Raw genomic sequence first — 17,889 nt, 5'->3', positions numbered from 1 at the left:
GTGTTGGTAAATGAAATAATGAAAGTATTTCATTGGAATGGAAATAACGAAAATGCCTGTCTTTTGAAATATTCTTTAAACTTAACTTCTGAATGTTTCAGAATAACTCTTAGCCTCTTCTAGGATTTCTGAGACTTGACTACATTTTTGAACAACTGATTACAGGTTTTCCAGAATTTTAGGGAGTTAATATGTACATCAATTGCCTAGAGTATATTTGCAGATAATACTGCAGCATTGTCAAGCAATCAATCCACATTTACTGATATTCTCACAGCATGCCCAACAGTAGGATAGCATTGAAAAATAACAGGCCTTATCCCCATTTCTTGCAAAACGAAATTACAATCTGGCTGGAGAAGTCAGTCTTAGAGAAGGTTTATAACCATGAATAGCTAATTCAATACAAAAAGATATACAACACAGGATTGATATTAAAGGTAACCAGAGAAGGGCAAAAATCAGGGGTAGGCAAAATGAGTCAGGGTTTAATTAAAGAGGTGAAGCCTGAGTGGGATTTAAATGAAGCTGAGATATAGACACAGAAAGAACACAGTTATATCAATAATCTGAAAACAATGATGCTCCCTCCTTTTTACAAAAGCTTCTTTCTATGATCGCACCACTGCATTCCAGCCTGGGAGACAGAATAAGACCCCATTTTAAAAATAAATAAATAGGCCGGGAGCAGTGGCTCATGCCTGTAATCCCAGCACTTTGGGAGGCCAAGGCGGGCAGATCACCTGAGGTCTGGAGTTTGAGATCAGCTGGCCAACATGGTGAAACCCTGTCTTTACTAAAAATACAAAAATTAGCCAGGTGTGGCGGCGGGTGACTGTAATTCCAGCTACTCGGGAGGATAAGGCAGAAGAATCACTTGAACCTGGAGGTGGAGGTTGCAGTGAGCCGAGATCGTGCCATTGCACTTCAGCCTGGGCAACAAGAGTGAAACTCTGTCTCAATAATAATAATAAATAAATAAATAAATAAATAAAGCTTCTTCTGACTCGAAACTGGAAGGTAGAAAAAAAGATAGTTAAAGAATGGTGCATTTTGGCCAGGTGCAGTGGCTTGCCCCTGTAATCTCAGCACTCTCGGAGGCCGAGGCTGGCAGATTGCTTGACCCCAGGAGTTTGAGACCAGCCTGGCCACATGACAAAACCCCATCTCTACAAGAAATAAAAAAAAAAATAGTAGTCCGGCATGGTGGCACATGCCTGTAATCCCAGCTACTTGGGAGGCTGAGATGGGAGGATCACCTGAGCCTAGGAGGTCAAGGCTGCAGTGAGCCATGATTATGCCATTGCATACCAGCCTGTGCAACAGAGTGAGAGCCTCTCTCAACAACAACAACAAATACAACAACAACAACAAATACAACAACAAACAGAAAAGAAGAAAAAAACAATGGTGCATTTAATTTGATTAATGTGTAAACACCAACTTCCCCAGTCCAAACCATGAATTTCTTTTATCATATAGCTCTGAAATGTTGCTGCTGAAATATTTCTGATGAAATGTTGCTAATAAAATATAGTTTTGTGTATAGTAGATATTCAAAGTGTTTTTATAGAATTAAATTGAGAAGTAAAGACATTAGCTTAATTCCTCTGGTTAAGAATAATTTAGTGGAGGCCATGTGCAGTAGCTCATGCCTGTAATCCCAGCACTTTGGGAGGCTGAGGTGGGTGGATCACTTGAGGTCGGGAGTTTGAGACCAACCTGGTCAACATGGTGAAACCCTGTCTCTACTAAAAATACAAACATTAGCTAGGTGTGGTGGTGGACGCCTGTAATCCCAGCTACTCAGGAGGCTGAGGGAGAATGGCTTGAACCCAGGAGGTTGAGGTTGCAGTGAGCTGAGATCACACCACTGCACTCCAGCCTGGAAGACAGAGTGAGACTCCATCTCAAAAAAAAAAAAAAAAAGAATAATTTAGTGGAGAAGGGACTCAGCTTCACAAATATTCAGTAAATAATGCAAGAGCACAAATTTATTGATAGTGATATAGTTGTTTTTCAGTTGCTAATAGATATAGATAATGTATATATAACATTTTTAAAAAATTAGACTTTTATTTAACAGATAAACTGTGCCCCAAATATATGACTTGTATAAAATATAGTAGAATTTAAAAGGATCATCTGCATGCTGTCTTAAAAATCACATATTAACAAATATATTTGGTTAAACTTCATTCAAAATATTTGAAACTATGTAGCCAAATTAATGCTGATTAACAAGTTTATTGACCATAAGCAGCAAAATCACCATGACAAAAAACTGCCAAAAATATGTCTTTTCTCCAACCAAGGTGTTTAATAACTCTTGTTCCTCTTACATCTAAGTAGAAAATTCAGCATGAAAAAATGATATAAAGTTTTAAATTGGCTTTTAACTGCTTTCTGACAAAAACACAGACGTGATAGTGAATGAGGCAGCCTTTTAATTTTCCTCATTTGTTAAAATCTCCATAAAGTCATCTCTTTATTTTATAATATTCATTTTACTATGCTCTATTCATTCCCAGAATAATTCATATGGTGTGTAAAACTGTAACAAGTAGCTTTATGCATAGGCTCACCACCCCCACCCCGCTTTGGAGATTATGATCAGGAAGGAGGTCGCTGTGTCAAAGGTTGTGCTCACATGTGTCCGCACTGTTTTCCAAGGACTGACTGGCCTTCTAATAGAATTAGTCATTCAATGTGTAACTGTAACATAGAGAATCAAGATATTTTATTTCCCTCAATGTTGCATCCCTAGGGCTTCCAAATTCTTACTTGAGTTCCACAGTTTTCCTTAGCTCCCTTTGTTAACCTGTCTTTGTTTTGGTCCTTCCTCATTTATGCCTTCATGATATATAGAACCACTGGACAATGCATTCATTTACTTCACTTTTTTTTCTGTTGTTTGCTTTTCATAAATGTTTTCGATCTTCTCCCATTGAATTTTGTCAATATTATAGAATCTGTTAACTGCAACAATAAACACAGTCCTAAACTTCACTTCATCTGTTCTCATTAATTAGTGTTCTAATTAGATTTTACTCCACATAGTATTCCTCTCCATGTTTTACAAAATCATGTTTCAACCTTTTGCTTATATGCACTCTTCTTTCAAATTTAGAAAAAAAATTTATTAAAAAAGATGGAATCTCTTTTGAATATATAACAAATTCAGATGCTGCTAAACCTACAATTAGGTAATTGTGAGCAAAATTAGCTACCAGCTGTTCGTTCTAAAGTAACAAGTGTTTGCCTGTGTCAGTAATTATTTCTACATAAAATTTTGCACTTTTGCATTTTGACGATTAATTAAATCATGCAGTTAAATTATATGTGATAATTAGTCATGAAAGAACAAAATGCAAATAAAGAAAACTTAGAAAAAGCAGCCCTCATAAAGAGTAAGCCACATATGAAGATAAGCCTATTGAGCAACCATCTAAAATACCTTTTTACAGAACTAGTTATACAGTTAAGGTGAGAGATATACTGAGAATTGTCTACCTTTGTGCTGCATATTCTGGCATCCCTCAAGAATCCCAAGAATCCCTGGTGATGCGACAGGTTTGGAGCTCCCTGAATGCGCAACTGTTTCTCTCTGGATGCTTTCTGCCCCTTTCTGCTTCAAAATACAACGCCTCTGGGAAGTGACTTGTCATCTCTCCCAATACCCTCTCCTCCCTGATCTGGCCATAGGTTCCAAGGCACTGTTCTAGGCACTGGAGATATAACAGTGAACAAAAGAAAGCCCCTGCCCTCATGGAACTGACTTTCTATAGGGAGGAGACAGAACAAATACACAAGTAAGTACGTGCAATTTTAGGTAGTGATAAATTCTATCATGAAAAATAAAGAGAAGGGAATTGAGATTGAGAATTGAAGCTTACTGTAGTGGTTGTTGGAAAAGGCCTCTTTAAGGAGATAGTATTTTATCAGAGACTTGCAAGAAGTGAGGTAGTGAGTTATTTAAACGTCTTGCAGGGATTACCTTTCCAATGAGAAACCAAAAGGTGAAGCCACCAAAGTGAAAACATATTTGTTTCAATGACCAGAAAGGATACCAGTGTGTCTAGGGAAGAGAGGGTGAAGGGAGAGTAGGATGAGTCCAGAAAGGTATCAGGGACCAGATCATGTAAGATTTTGTAGGCTAAAGTAAAGACTTATTTCGGATTTTACTCTGAGGGTACTGGGAAGCCAAGGGTGTTTTTTTGTTTTTGAGACAAGGTCTTACTCTGTTGCCCAGGCTGGTATGCAGTGGCATGATTACGGCTTACTGCAGCCTTAATCTCCCAGGCTTAGGCGATCCTCCCACCTCAGGGAGGGTGAGACTACAGGCACGTGTCACTATGCCTAGTTATTTTTTTTTAATTTAATTTTGTAGAGATGGGGTCTTACTATGTTGCCCAGACTGGTCTCAAACACCTGGGTTCAAGCAATTCTCTTGTCTCAGCCTCACAAAATGCTGGGATTACAGGCATGAGCTGCTATGCCCAGTCCAAGGGTGGGTTTGGAACTGTAAAAACAAATTACCAAATTGAGAGGTTTTTATGGGCCAGGCACTTAACCCCATCCAACTGCAAGAGAAGCTTAGTTCCAAAGTTCTGGTGACAAAGAAGGAGCATATTTAATATGCTTTGTCCTCTGTATTCGTTGTCTACCTCTCTACTGTGGCATAAACAGTTATCCCAAAACTTAATGTCTTAACACATATTTATTATCTCACAGTTTCCATGGATCAGTTGTTCTGGTGTGATTTAGATGGGTTGTCTGATTTTAGAATCTCTAACAAGGCTGCACTCGAGGTGTCAGCTAAGGCTGCAGTTTCATCTGAAGATTCAGCTTTGGGAGGATACACTTCCAAGACAACTTACATGGTACATGGCAAAATTCAGTTCCTTAAAGGTTTTTAGTTCGAGGCCTTGGTTCCTCATCACCTATTGATCAGAGGCACTTCTTGTGTTTCTTTTTGCCATGTATGCCTCTCCATAAATTATCTTACAACATAACAGCAAGCAAGCTAGAGAACAAGAGACAGTAACAATAAAAGAGACAGAGAGACACACACAGAGAGAGACAGCAAAATGAAATTCAGTCCTTTGTAATCTTATCATAAAATTGTAATTCCATCACTTTTGCCATATTCTGTTAGATAGAAGGAAGTTACTAAGTCCAGCCCACACTTAAGGGGGAGGGGATAACCCAAGGTCATGAATTCTAGGAGGCAGAAATCGCTGAGAGCCATGTCAGAAGTTGTCTACCATATCCTCTATCTGCACCAGGCTCTACTTAGCCTACAATATCTGAAGCATGGTTCAGACCAAGGCCCAACCCAGGCCCAGAATGTGAAGAGCTGAGGACCTGGGACAAGGTGAGCAGGAGAAAGTCAAAAAAGAATATCATATGTTTCAGAAATCTACAATGTCCAGGAAGATCAGCAAAGTCAGAAAAAAAGAGGCAGGTACCACTGGAGCAGAGGATTGAATTAATCACACTCTTTTGTTATGGGCACATTCTTATCATAAGTCCATGCAAACCCTGCTTATGTTTTTGTTTACTATTGCATGCATTCATTCATTCCTTTTTTAATAACAATTTTATTGTATTATAATTCACATACTATAAAATTCACCCATTTGAAGTATACAATTCAATGGTTTTAGTATACTCACAGAGTTTTGCAAATTTTACTATGGTCTAACTTTAGAACATTTTTATCATCCAAAAAAGAAATAACAAATCTATTGTTAGTGAAGTTCCATGTCCCCAACTTCCAGCACCTGGCAACCATAAATCCACTTTCTGTCCTTATGGATTTGCCTATTCTAGATATCTCATCTACGTAGAATCATATAACATGTGTCCATTTGTGTCTGGCTTATTTCGCTGAGCATAATGAACCTTTTCAAGGTTCATTCATGTTATAGCCTATATCAGTACTTCATTTCCCTTTCTTTTCTTTTCTTTCCTTTTCTTTCTTTTTCTTTCTTTCTTTCCTTCTTTCTTTCAGACAGAGTCTTTCTCTGTCACCCAGGCTGGAGTGCAGTGGTGCAATCTCGGCTCACTGCAACCTCCGCCCACCAGGTTCAAGCGATTCTCCTGGCTCAGCCTCCTGAGTAGCTGGGATTACAGGTGCCCGCCACCATGCCCGGCTAATTTTTGTATTTTTAGTAGAGACTGGGTTTCACCATCTTGGCCAGGCTGGTCTTGAACTCCTGACCTCGTGATCCACCTGCCTCATCCTCCCAAAGTGTTGGGATTACAGGCATGAGCCACCGCACCTGCCACTTTATTTCTTTTTATTGCCAAATTGCATTTTGTTGTATGAGTGTATTTTATTTATCAATTCATCAGTTGATGAACATTTGGCTTGTTTTCATTTTTTGGCTATTATGAATAATGCTGCTATGAACATGTGTCTATTAGTTAATATTATATATATACACATACTCCTATATATACATACACCCGTACATACATATATGCACACATACATACAAAAGCAAAATTGCTGAACCATGGAGACTGTGTATACTTAATTTAACTGAGCAGTATTTGCTTAATTTCTTTCCAATTGGCTGGCCCTATGTTCCCACAACAAAGCATGTGAATTCCTATAATACCTCAGCTCTGTTAATACTTGGTAATCTCCAGCTTTCTACTTTTTCCTGTCTAGCAGGTATAAGGTGATATTACATAGTTGCTTTAATTTACATTTCTGTGATTATAATGAATTGGAGCATCTCCTCATATGTGTGTTTGCTTTTGGGGTTAACTCCTTTATAAATTACGTGCTTGTATTTTCCATTTTCACACTGCTATCAAAATCCTACCTAAGACTGGATAATTTATAAACAAAAGAGGTTTAATTTATAAACAAAAGAGGTTTTATAAACAAAAGAGGCCTACCTCATGGCTTGGTAGGCCTAAGGAAACTTACAATCATGGCGGAAGGTGAAGGGGAAGCAAGGCACCCTCTTCACAAGGTGGCAGGAAGGAGAAGTGCCTAGTGAAGGGAGAAGATCCCCTTATAAAACCATCAGATATTGTGAGAACTCACTCACTATCACGAGAACAGCATGGGGGAAAATGCCCCCACAATCCAGTCACCTCCCTCCACACGTGGGGATTACAGGTTGAGATGAGATTTGAGTGAGGACACAGAGCCAAATCATATCACTGCTCCTTTATACTTTAACAATTTTTCTATTACGCTTTCTGTCTTTTTTTGTGTTGCTTTTTAGAAGTCTTATCTAGCTTAAAGTTAGTTCCTCTTGGTTTTAAATATTGCAAATATTTTCTCCCATCCTGCCATCCATCTTGAATTTTGTTCATAGTGTCCTTCATTGAACATAAATCCTTAATTGTAATGCAATCAAATCAATTAGCATAGACTTCACATTTTTGGTTTTAGAGTCTTAAGAAATCCTTTGCCATTCCAAGACAAAAACAGTATTTCACAATTTCTTTTTTGTTGTTACCATTTTTTCCTTTCATAATTATTCTTTGTTTGTTTGTTTTGAGATGGAGTCTTGCCCTGTCTCCCTGGCTGGAGTGCAGTGGCACTCTCTCGGCTTACTGCAACCTCCACCTCTCGGGTTCAAGTGATCTTCTTGTCTCAGTCTCCCAAGTGTCTGGGACTACAGGTGCATGCCACCATGCCCGACTAATTTTTGTATTTTTAGTAGAGATGGGGTTTCACTATGTTGGCCAGTATGGTCTCGAACTCCTGACCTCAGGTGAAGAGGTCACCCACATCAGCCTCCCAAAGTGCTGGGATTACAGGCATAAGTCACCATGCCCGGCCCATGATTATCCTTGAAATCATCTGGAATCCATCTTCATATAGGTTGTTAGACAGGAACCTAGTTTGATTGTTCTCACATAATAAGACAATTTTCCCAGCACTGTCTACTAACTGATCCATGCTTTTCTGTAACCTGTGATACCACATTTATTGTATCCTATATTCCCATGCATAGCTGGATCTTGCTGGGTCTCTGAGCTCTTCATTCTGTACTGTGGTCTACTTAAATTTGACAATATCTCTAGCATGACTTTAGCTTCATTCTGTATGCATTCACTTTGGTCATTTTATTCATTGCCAGGAATAGAATAACTTACTTGAAAAAGGAATAGCAAAGAAGCCAATCTTGCAAGATGAACCTGAGAGGAGGCTCACCTGCTGGATTCAGTGGTACTTAGGTACAGAGCGTTCACTTCAGTATGCCAAGAGTGCTGAGGGTCCCTTGCAGAGTTAAAAGCTCAGTCCACTTTCCAAGAACCTTCTCACTTTTCTTCATTCTATAAGGGCTTCCGGCAATTTCCTTCCTTATGGGGCAGCCAAGAACTCACGCCCTACACTGTTATAAATCAAGAGGTTTGATGTACTTCTAACAAGTCCAGTAGGAACCAGACTTTCTCAAATAGCTTAATGGCTATTGTTAATTTACTCTAGTATCCTATTAGCTGTCCAAAGAGATTTCTATTATCCAACAACAGTAGAGAGAATGAGGCAGACATTATTAGAAAAGCATGAAATTAGGACATATAAGTGCCATTAGGCTGTATTCAAATAGAATATTAGTATCTATTCATATTATAATTATTTTTTGTATCTTCAAGTTAGTTAGCCACTGACCAGCCATTAGGAGTGGTTATCAATTGGGTTTCATGGCAATCTTGTGTTACGTTTAAAATAATCATAATGGATATGTATTTTGCGTTATTTTATCTCCAGCCATGAAGCCCACTCTTGGTTTGAGCTAACTGGTGTATGATTGTCTGCACCTGCAGACAATGAGATTTGTGAGCAGGGAAGCAATGTGTTGCTTTTGCATGGTTTCTCATAATCATCAATTTCCTGTTTTTCCTTTTCCTTTCATCTCTGACATACACTCCAGCTCCTACTTCCAGATTCTTTTATTTTCTTGTATCAAAATTTTGAGATAAAATTTACCCTTTTAAAGCATACAATTCAGTGTTTTTTCAATGTATTCACAAGGTTGTGCAAATATCACCATTATGTAATTCCAGAACATATTCATCACCACCAAGAGAAACCCCATGCATTAGCAGTCACTTCCCAGTCTCCCTCCTTCCAGTTCCTGGCAACCACTAATCTACTTTCTGTCACTCTGGATTTGCCCATTCTGGACATTTCGTAGAAACAGAACCTATTTTTTTTTGTTATGGTAAAAACATATCACATGAAATTTACCATATTAATCATGTTTAAGTGTACACTTCAGTAGTGTTAAGTACATTCACATTGTTTTGCAACCAATCTCCAGAAGTCTTTATATCTCGCAAAACTGAAATTCTGTCCCCATTAAACACTAACTCCCCATTCCTCCCTTGCCCAGCCCCTGGCCACTACCATTCTACCTTCAGTCTATTTGAATGTGACTAATCTAGGAACCTCAGACAAGCTAATCATATAGTTTTTGTGTTTTTGTGACTGGTTTATTTCACTTAGCATATGTTTTCAAGGTTTATTCATATTGTAGCATCAATCAGTACTTCATTTTTGTGACTGAATAGTATTCTATTGTATGGATATACCATATTTTGTTTATCCATTCTTCAGTTGATGGACATTTGGGTTGTTTCCACTTATCGGCTATTATGAATAATTTGAATTAGGAGCATTCATATGCAAGTATTTCTTTGGATGTAAATTTTTAAATTTTCTTTGTCATATACCTAGGAATGGAATTGCAGGGTCCTATTGTATCTCTGTGTTTAACCTTTTGAAGGACCACAAGACTATTTTCCACAGCAGCTGCATCATTTTACATATCCACTAGCAGTGTGTGAGAGGTCCAATATCTCCACATCCTCATCAACACTTGTTATTATTTGTCCTTTTGATAGCCATTCTTGTGGGTTGCAGCAGGGGTTCCTTGCCTCCCTAACCCTGCAATTTCTGATCTGACTTAGGGCAGAGGGAGCCAGGTGAGAGGGGATTATAGTTGTTCCAAAGGTATACTGACAGGAAGACTAGTAACTGGATCAATTTTATTTTTTAACAAAAACTCTTAGTTTTCTATTTGAAAAAGATCATTCTGAACGCTCAGTTTTTGCTTGATTATAATAATTAGGTGACCAGACTGCTTAAATAAACAATGTTGTGATAAGCCAGAAGAGAATGATCACTGGAGCAGGTCTGCCCTGGGTTAGCCCTGCCTCTTTGGACGAGTGATTGAACTTCTGAGTGTTCTTCTCTTCTGTAAAATGAGGTAAAATCATGATAAAATGAAACATTGTATGTAAAAGAACCTGTACACATCTTCAGAATATGTCCATGATAAATCTCTAGTTTGTCATCCTTTGATTTTTCATGACCTGGCTTTTTACGAAAATTTCATTTGATTTTAGCCCTTGGGTATTCCTTGTTGAAGTCTTCCGGCTTTCTGTGACAAGTAACACAGAGAAAGTGGAGAATAGTGAGACGGCTTTTCTAAAGAGAAGAAAATTTTGATTTTTTTTTTTTTAAAAAGGAGGCATATTAGAGTCCTACATATTTCAGTATTTTTGAAGCTTCATTTTATTGAGACAAAACTGTTATAGTTGTCATGGTAAGTGGTTTTTTTTTTTTTTTTTTTTTTTTTTTTTTTAAATAGCAACTGAAGACACAAATAATTACACAAATGCTGGAAAACAAAACACAACAAAACAAAATAAAAATGACCAGAGGGCAAAAACATGGCTTGCTCACAATCTTTAGGTGAAGACATTTTCTCCTATAAAAACATTTTAAAGTTCTGTGCCTATAGCCTGTGCTTTTGATTTAAGCTACCCTAAGATTGCTTAGGCAATAGTAACTGCTTCAGAATGGAAAGAGTTAGTGCCCCAAGGCTCTTTACTTGGGCTGGCTAGGGCAGTTCTAGGGTCTTATGTAAACCAATTTAAAAAGATGGACACAGTTCATCAAACTGGATACCAGTTTTAAAAGATGGACAAGATGGCATAAATTGCATGGAGCCAGACGGCTCTCTGGTTGACTTGAACCAGGATGTTTCCTATTGCAGAGGCCCAGAAACACAATTTAGAGATGGCCCAACTTGCCTGAGATCCCACATAAAAAGAGAATTGGCAACCAATGCTGGAACTAAGAAGTAGCAAGTGGAGTGCCCAGGGCACAACATTTAAGGAGGCATTTACTCTCAGGGTCATGCAACATTACATGGGCTACTTGGAAATGTAAAATGTGTGATACTAAGGCAGCTCAAAGGAGAAATTTATCTGGGCTACTGTAGCACTAAATAACAATATTAAATTGATCCTTACCCTGCTCCCTTTCCTATTCGTCCACCAAACCAGGCTCTGACGCTGTGGTAGGGGCTTGGGAAGACAAGGAATCCCCCATATGGTCCCTGCCCTCTGTGAGCTACCAGATAGTGGTACACATAATTCTGAACCCAGATCAAAGAGATGTAGAAGTGCTTCCCAGTTGAGAAGTCTTGGGCAGGTGAGAAATGTGGCATGGTTAGCACAGAAGCTGTACTTTAGGAGGCAGGAGACATGAAATGGGAAAGAAGCCCTGGATTAGTTCAGGAAGGCTAAGAGGAACTAACACCTATAGTGTCCACTATTTGCCAAGCAAAGCAAAGGCCCCTTGGGTTTTGATGACCAGATTGGGTAGAGAAAGCCAGAACAGTTAAAGGACCATTGCCACAGTCTAGCCCAGAGATATACACTAGGAGTCCAGGCCAGGGACTGGATCTCCCACCTGAAACTCACTGGGATGTAGTGTCCATATGGAAGGATTATTGTGCCCTGTACATTCCTCATTTTCTTACTAAAGAACTGCATAGAGTTTGGAAGATATATTTGGCCAAAATAATTTCTTTTTAAAAAAATTAATGTTCATGTCTATTTTTTGGCACCTTTATAAAAATAGTAAACTTGGTCATGGGAAATTAGGATCAAGACTCATTCTGCCTCTCCTGTGATGTGCGGCAAGACCCATCTGGAACTTCCTAGAAACTCTGACTGCCTGGTTGTGGCAGTCATGAGCATGCATGTACTAAGTACCCATGAGAGAGACGTCTTTGATGTGTAATAAGAGGACAAGATGGCATAAATGGCATGGAGCCAGCAGGCTCTCTGGTCAACTTGAACCAGGATGTTTCCTATTGCAGAGGTTCCAGGAACACTCCCTTCTGTCCTTTCTCACTGGAGACACCACACTAATCTGTAGCCTGGAGCTGCCTGCTGCTGGCCAGGCTTTCCTGACAGTCTTTTATTCATTCCCATTCATTCATTCATTCATTTTGCATCTACTTGTTGATTTTAATAAATTCGCATGGAGCCCCTCACTTATGCAAACCTTTGCCTGGTATGTCCATCTCTTCCTGAAGGTGTAATAATCTCCAACTTACTAGCTATACTGTATGACCACCTAAGTAGGGTTTAGTTTTGCCCATTTTTCAAATTTATGTAAATGAATCATGGAGTGTGTACACATGAGTGTGTACTAAAATGGGTTTAGTTTTGCCCATTTTTGAAATTTATGTAAATAGAATCATGCAGTGTGTACTTTTTGGGGCCTGGTGAATTTCTCTCAGAACTGTGTCCACAAGATTCATCTAGGTTGATGTGTGTAGCAGTAGTTTGTTCGTTTTTGATGCTGTATGGAATTCTGTTGTATGAACATAGCACAATTTCTTTCTCTTTTCTGTTGTTGATGGACATTTGGGTTGTTTCAAGTTTGAGGGTATGATGAACAATGCTGCCATGAACATTCCTTGTGCTTGTCTCTTGGGGCACAGGTGCACACAACTCTGTAGGGTAAATACCTGGTAGTGGAATTGCTGGGTCACAAAAGTATGGATATCTTCAACTTTATTAGATGAAGTCAAACTATTTTCCAAAGTGCTGCAACAGTTTTTACTCCCACCAGTGTATGAGTGTTTCAGTTGTTCTGTATTCTCACTGATACCTGGTATTATCAGTCTTTTAATTTGAACTCATTCTAGTTAGTATGTAGTGGTATCTCAGTGTGGTTTTAATACACAATTTTAGTATGTTTATGTTATACGGAGGGGAAGGGAGTGAAGATGACAGTGATGTTGTAGAAAAAAAGGTTCTTGTCACATGACCAGGAAGGACTAGGTGCATAGACACATTGAAGGGTAATTAGAGAGGAATTTATTGGGTGAAAAGGAAAAAAGGAAAAAAAAAAAAACTTCTCAGCAAAATGAGATGGAGTCCTGCTAACAGCCCCACAGACCCTCCACCTCACAGATTGATTTCCAGGTCACCACATGAGCTGAAGAGAGCAGGCTCCTCCCCTGCATAAGGTGTGAATTCCCTGTGGCTCCATCCAATTCCCCCAGTGCACACGTTGGGCTCTAATCCACTGTGGGCATGCCCAGACAAGCCCTGGGCAGGTTTCCTCATAGCACAAAAGCATCTGATATAAACACTTGTTAGGGGTGGGTTGGAGATTCTCCAGGGACCCCCTTTTTATCTGCCTAGGCATTGGCTGTCTCATTTCCCCTTATAAAGAAGTACATCTAACTGCTGTCAGAATAAGGATAAGGACAAAGAGTGATCTTAACTGCTTCCTGCTGACAGCAGGTGCTGTTTTGGGAAAATGACAGTCAGAGCTCCCTCAGAGGCCTAACAAAGGGTCCCTGGAAAAAGGGATCATTGTTTGAGGCTCTGGTTGCATGCCAGTTTGGAGTTTGCTGGCCTGAAGGCAAGAAAAGACAAATTGGTTATTAGAAAACATGTATTAAAACAAAACAAGGGTCAGGGGTAAGGACAGTTCAAAAATTCCAAGGCCTTTTACCAGTTTACACAGGGAGAGGGAGGCCAAAAGACTGGCAGGCAAAAACAAAACAAAACAAAACAAAAAACTGTTTAAAGTGTAGGAAATTAACTCTTCCCAGTTTGGATGATGCATCCAAAGGAAGTGTCCCATTGTATGGAGATACAATTACCTATCAGTGAAGAGAAGACAGAGGAGGAAAGAAAAGAAGGTATTTTTTTCAGAGGACTCCCAGGGTTCAGGGTGCATTCAAAAAGGGTACAGGCTGAAGATGAATGGTTTCTCATCTAGAAAGAGGAGAACAGGCATCCTTGGTTCCTTTCTCTAACTAGCAAATACCTGGGGTATATGAGACAGGGAAAGCAAGGCATTCCTCTTTCTTTCCTTCATCTTTGTATCCCTGAGTCCTGGCGACTGGGACAGGGTGTCACCCATGGGTGTCAAAGTGGCTTTCACCCATGTTAACAAAGGGGCCCGGAGGTGGGAATACCTGTTCTTACCCACGTATGCCCTATCTCCCCTACTGTCAGTAGCCTTTGAATTCTCTAAACCTCATTTATGCCATGGATACTAGCATGGCCTTTATCTGTAAAACAGGAAGCTTGGCTTAATTGGCAGGAATTAGCCATGCTCACCTGCACTGGGCTGTTTAACTCCCATTATCATCTGCCTCTGGATCCCTCAGATCCAGTTTTCTTTCCTAATGCTTTGACCTGAAGCTTGGAATTGAGTCTGAGACAAAACTGTGTCTTGTGGGGGTGGGGGTGGGGGGGTTGCATGGACTCCTTATAAGCCTATTGCTAAGGTGAAGCTGTGGAATTGAGTCTTCCTCCAACAAGGGAGAGAAAAAGATGTTTTGCAACATGCTCAGATAACTGGTGGCTATAGTTTGGCTTTGGGTGCATGTGGCTTGGCTTTGGTTAGCTCCCTTGGTCCTACTTTCCCCAAAAGGAAACCTCCAAGTGATGGGAATCCTATTTATTCCCATCCCCTGGAAGGATTTGCAGGATAATTGCTCAGAACTAGAATGTTGAACCAGATTTCTACATCACCTATCCCTTTTGTTCTTTCTTAGCTGCAGCTGGAGATTGCTGCTTGGTTCACATGAATAAGCAGGGTTAGTCTAAAATGTAGGCAAAAACTTAAAAACAACTAATGATTCTAGAATTTAATGACAAATGTATGATAAGTTTTATAACATAATTTCTCTCTCTCCAGTCCTCATTTTTGTTAAAAAACAGATAGTGATAGGACTAAGTTGTTTGCAAAATAGACTTGAGGTTTATATTTGGCCTAATTATTTGCATAAAGTACAGCAAGAATTATTATTTCTACATAGGCCTTTTAGATCAGCCTTGATGGAACTTTGTTCCACAAGGAATCTCAGATAAGACCTTTTAAAGCCGAGCCCAATAATGGGTTTGTATCCTCAAATACCCGTGAGTTGGCTGATCCTCTCATCTTAAGGTCCCAAGATAAACTCAGAGCTCCTGGGCCTGTCAGAAAGTGACATTCTTTACACCACAGGTCAGGAACCCTGTACAGGGACTGTGTAGACAAGAGTATGAGGCCAGTTTTCCCAAGGGGCTTTTATCAGCTCTGCAAGTCGAGCTTGACTCCTTAAAGGAAAGCATACCCTTCCAGTCAAAGCCTTGGTAAAACAACCAGTTTCTCCAATTGCATCCTGTTGCAAAAGAAAATGGATTCTTATTGCACTGATGCAAACAATTATATTACCATGAGTTAAGAATACTCACAACTAGTTTCCAAATTCTGGAGAAGCCAGGCAGAGAGAGACAAATGTGCTCCAAATTTTGTACACAGGAGTATATCTTACTCAATTATTAAAGGCCTTAAATTGTTCAAAGTAAATTTCCTTGACTCTCAAAAACAAAACAAGCATCAGTAATCTTTCAAGCAAAAGTCAAAAAGACTACCCCAGTTTTCTATTAGCTCAGTCCATTCAACTAACTCTTGTTTTGTTTGATATTTGTGAACATTTCACCTCTTTATTAGTCCTGTACATTTTTCTTTTATTCCAATGTCACAGTCTCCAAAGTTATCAGAAACCTGCATTTGAGAGCACCTGTCAAAGATCTATAGATTATAAATCATCTTTTGAAAAGGATCAAAACAAGACAACAATTGTCTGGGAATAACAAAATATCCAGGATAGTTCCAGTTAGAAACACAATTGACAAAAAGTTTGGTCATCTCTGTGGTTTACAATAACTTAACATAGACACCTTAATTGTGATTGATAGCATATGCTTTAGACATTAGAATTTTAGAAATCCCATATAATTTTGGAACATATATTAGTACTATTCACCAAAATATAACCTAAGGAATACCAAACATGATTTTAGAAATCCCATGTAACTCAACATATCAAATAATCCTGTTTACTTCTTTTTTTAGATACTCCAGGGGCCCTCTGTTGTATTCAAAAGCCAGGCATCAGGAAAGACAATTTTGAAACTGAAGTTTGATTTTTGGAAGCCTGTTAAATATGTTAGAGGTTTACAACACTTGATGTTATGAAATAGAAATCCAAATTACCATGTTATTTTGCCAAAATGATGACTTAGAAATTTGAAAAAGCAAAAACCTTCTACAACCCTTTACAAATTTTGCTAAAGAGCAGATTAGTGCCTTAACAGTACCTTGTTGTGCTTTTATTTCAATGATCAATTTACAGAAAAACCATATAATATCCTTTTGAATTTAGTCAATAAGTTAACACACAGAATTTCTTTGGCAATATTAATTTTTACAATCCTTTCACAACATATTTGACCTTTTGTCTTTATCTTATCTAACTCAAAACAATCCTTTAACCCTAGGCAAGAATTTACATTTCCACACCTTCTTATAATCTTGTATTAAGAACACACCTTACTGTTCTTACACACCTTGCATGTAAATTTATTTCTAGTAGTTTCAATTACATGTTATAATGGTAGCTCCTAGAAATTTTTAACTTTAATGTAAAACCCGGTAAGTCGTTTTAATTATGTGCTAGGTACAGCCAAGTTTGACTCCTTCCAGCATAATTAAGGGTGTGGTTAGTTCCATATGTCCCCAGGCCTTACCAATTGTGAAGCGGGCCAGTTAAATAGTTCTCAAAAACCAAAAAATCAATTATAACCTTAAAACATTTAGCAAACCTAGAATCTGACCTGCATAATTTAGTTCACCTATTAATATTCTGACAACATCTGCACTTTACCAATAACCTTTAAGGCTGTTTTTATTTCTCAAAGATTACAGTCATGTGAACTAAAAGGTACCAGAGCTTTATCTTCCCTTTAAAAAATATCTGATCCAAGCACTTATCTTCCTTTAGGCCAATTAATTAGAACTCTTTTTCATAGACACCACACATACAACACATATATGGCTATACAGACAGGTAGAAGAAAACCCAGTTGCCATAAGATTTTTTGTTTGCCAATCTCCTAATTGGATTATTGGCCTCCAAGTGGAGTCCTTTTAAGAGACAGGGCTCAGAAAACTTGTAGCTTCTAAGGCCTAGTAAACAGACATAGGTGGGGCGAAAACAGATTTTGAGAGGGATCTATCTGTTTTTAATTCCTGGGGTTCCATGAGGAAAACAGAGGTCTCCCCATTCTCATGTGTGTATTAAGAGTGACAAGGCAAAATGGAGAAAAAGAATTCAATCAACTGAGAAAACACCTTTTTCCAGCAAAACAAGGTCCGAGAAAAGAAAAACATAAAGGCCTTTTAAATATACCTATAACTGTGCTCGCTTTGGCAGCACATATACTAAAATTGGAACGATACAGAGAAGATTAGCATGGCCCCTGCACAAGAATGACATGCAAATTCATGAAGCATTCCATATATTTTTGCAATCTCCTCATCTGACAAAGGGCTAATATCCAGAACCTATAAAGAACTCAAACAAATTTACAAGAAAAAAACAACCCCATCAAAAAGTGGGCAAAGGATATGAACAGACACTTCTCAAAAGAAGACACTTATGCAGCCAACAGACACAAGAAAAAATGCTCATCATCGCTTGCCATCAGAGAAATGCAAATCAAAACCACAATGAGATACCATCTCACACCAGTTAG

The 17,889-nt window shown here is 38.7% G+C and overlaps 1 long non-coding RNA gene and 1 other non-coding gene across 2 annotated transcripts in view; one reads left to right on the top strand and one right to left on the bottom strand.

The window, feature by feature from the left end:
- The window catches only part of LOC139360594 (uncharacterized), a 62,918-nt gene that overhangs the window by 43,285 nt on the left and 1,744 nt on the right, over nt 1-17,889 (bottom strand). Inside the window, exon 2 of the long non-coding RNA XR_011618090.1 lies at nt 8,189-8,369. This is a non-coding gene — a long non-coding RNA (uncharacterized lncRNA). The remainder of the gene's footprint in view (nt 1-8,188; nt 8,370-17,889) is intronic.
- Nucleotides 17,552-17,658, top strand: LOC112429211 (U6 spliceosomal RNA). The gene has a single exon (XR_003021370.1). It is a non-coding gene; the product is annotated as a U6 spliceosomal RNA (small nuclear RNA).

Source organism: Macaca nemestrina, chromosome X (genome assembly GCF_043159975.1).
Source record: "Macaca nemestrina isolate mMacNem1 chromosome X, mMacNem.hap1, whole genome shotgun sequence".
NCBI lineage: Eukaryota > Metazoa > Chordata > Mammalia > Primates > Cercopithecidae > Macaca > Macaca nemestrina.
This window is presented reverse-complemented; position numbering and strand designations above follow the sequence as displayed.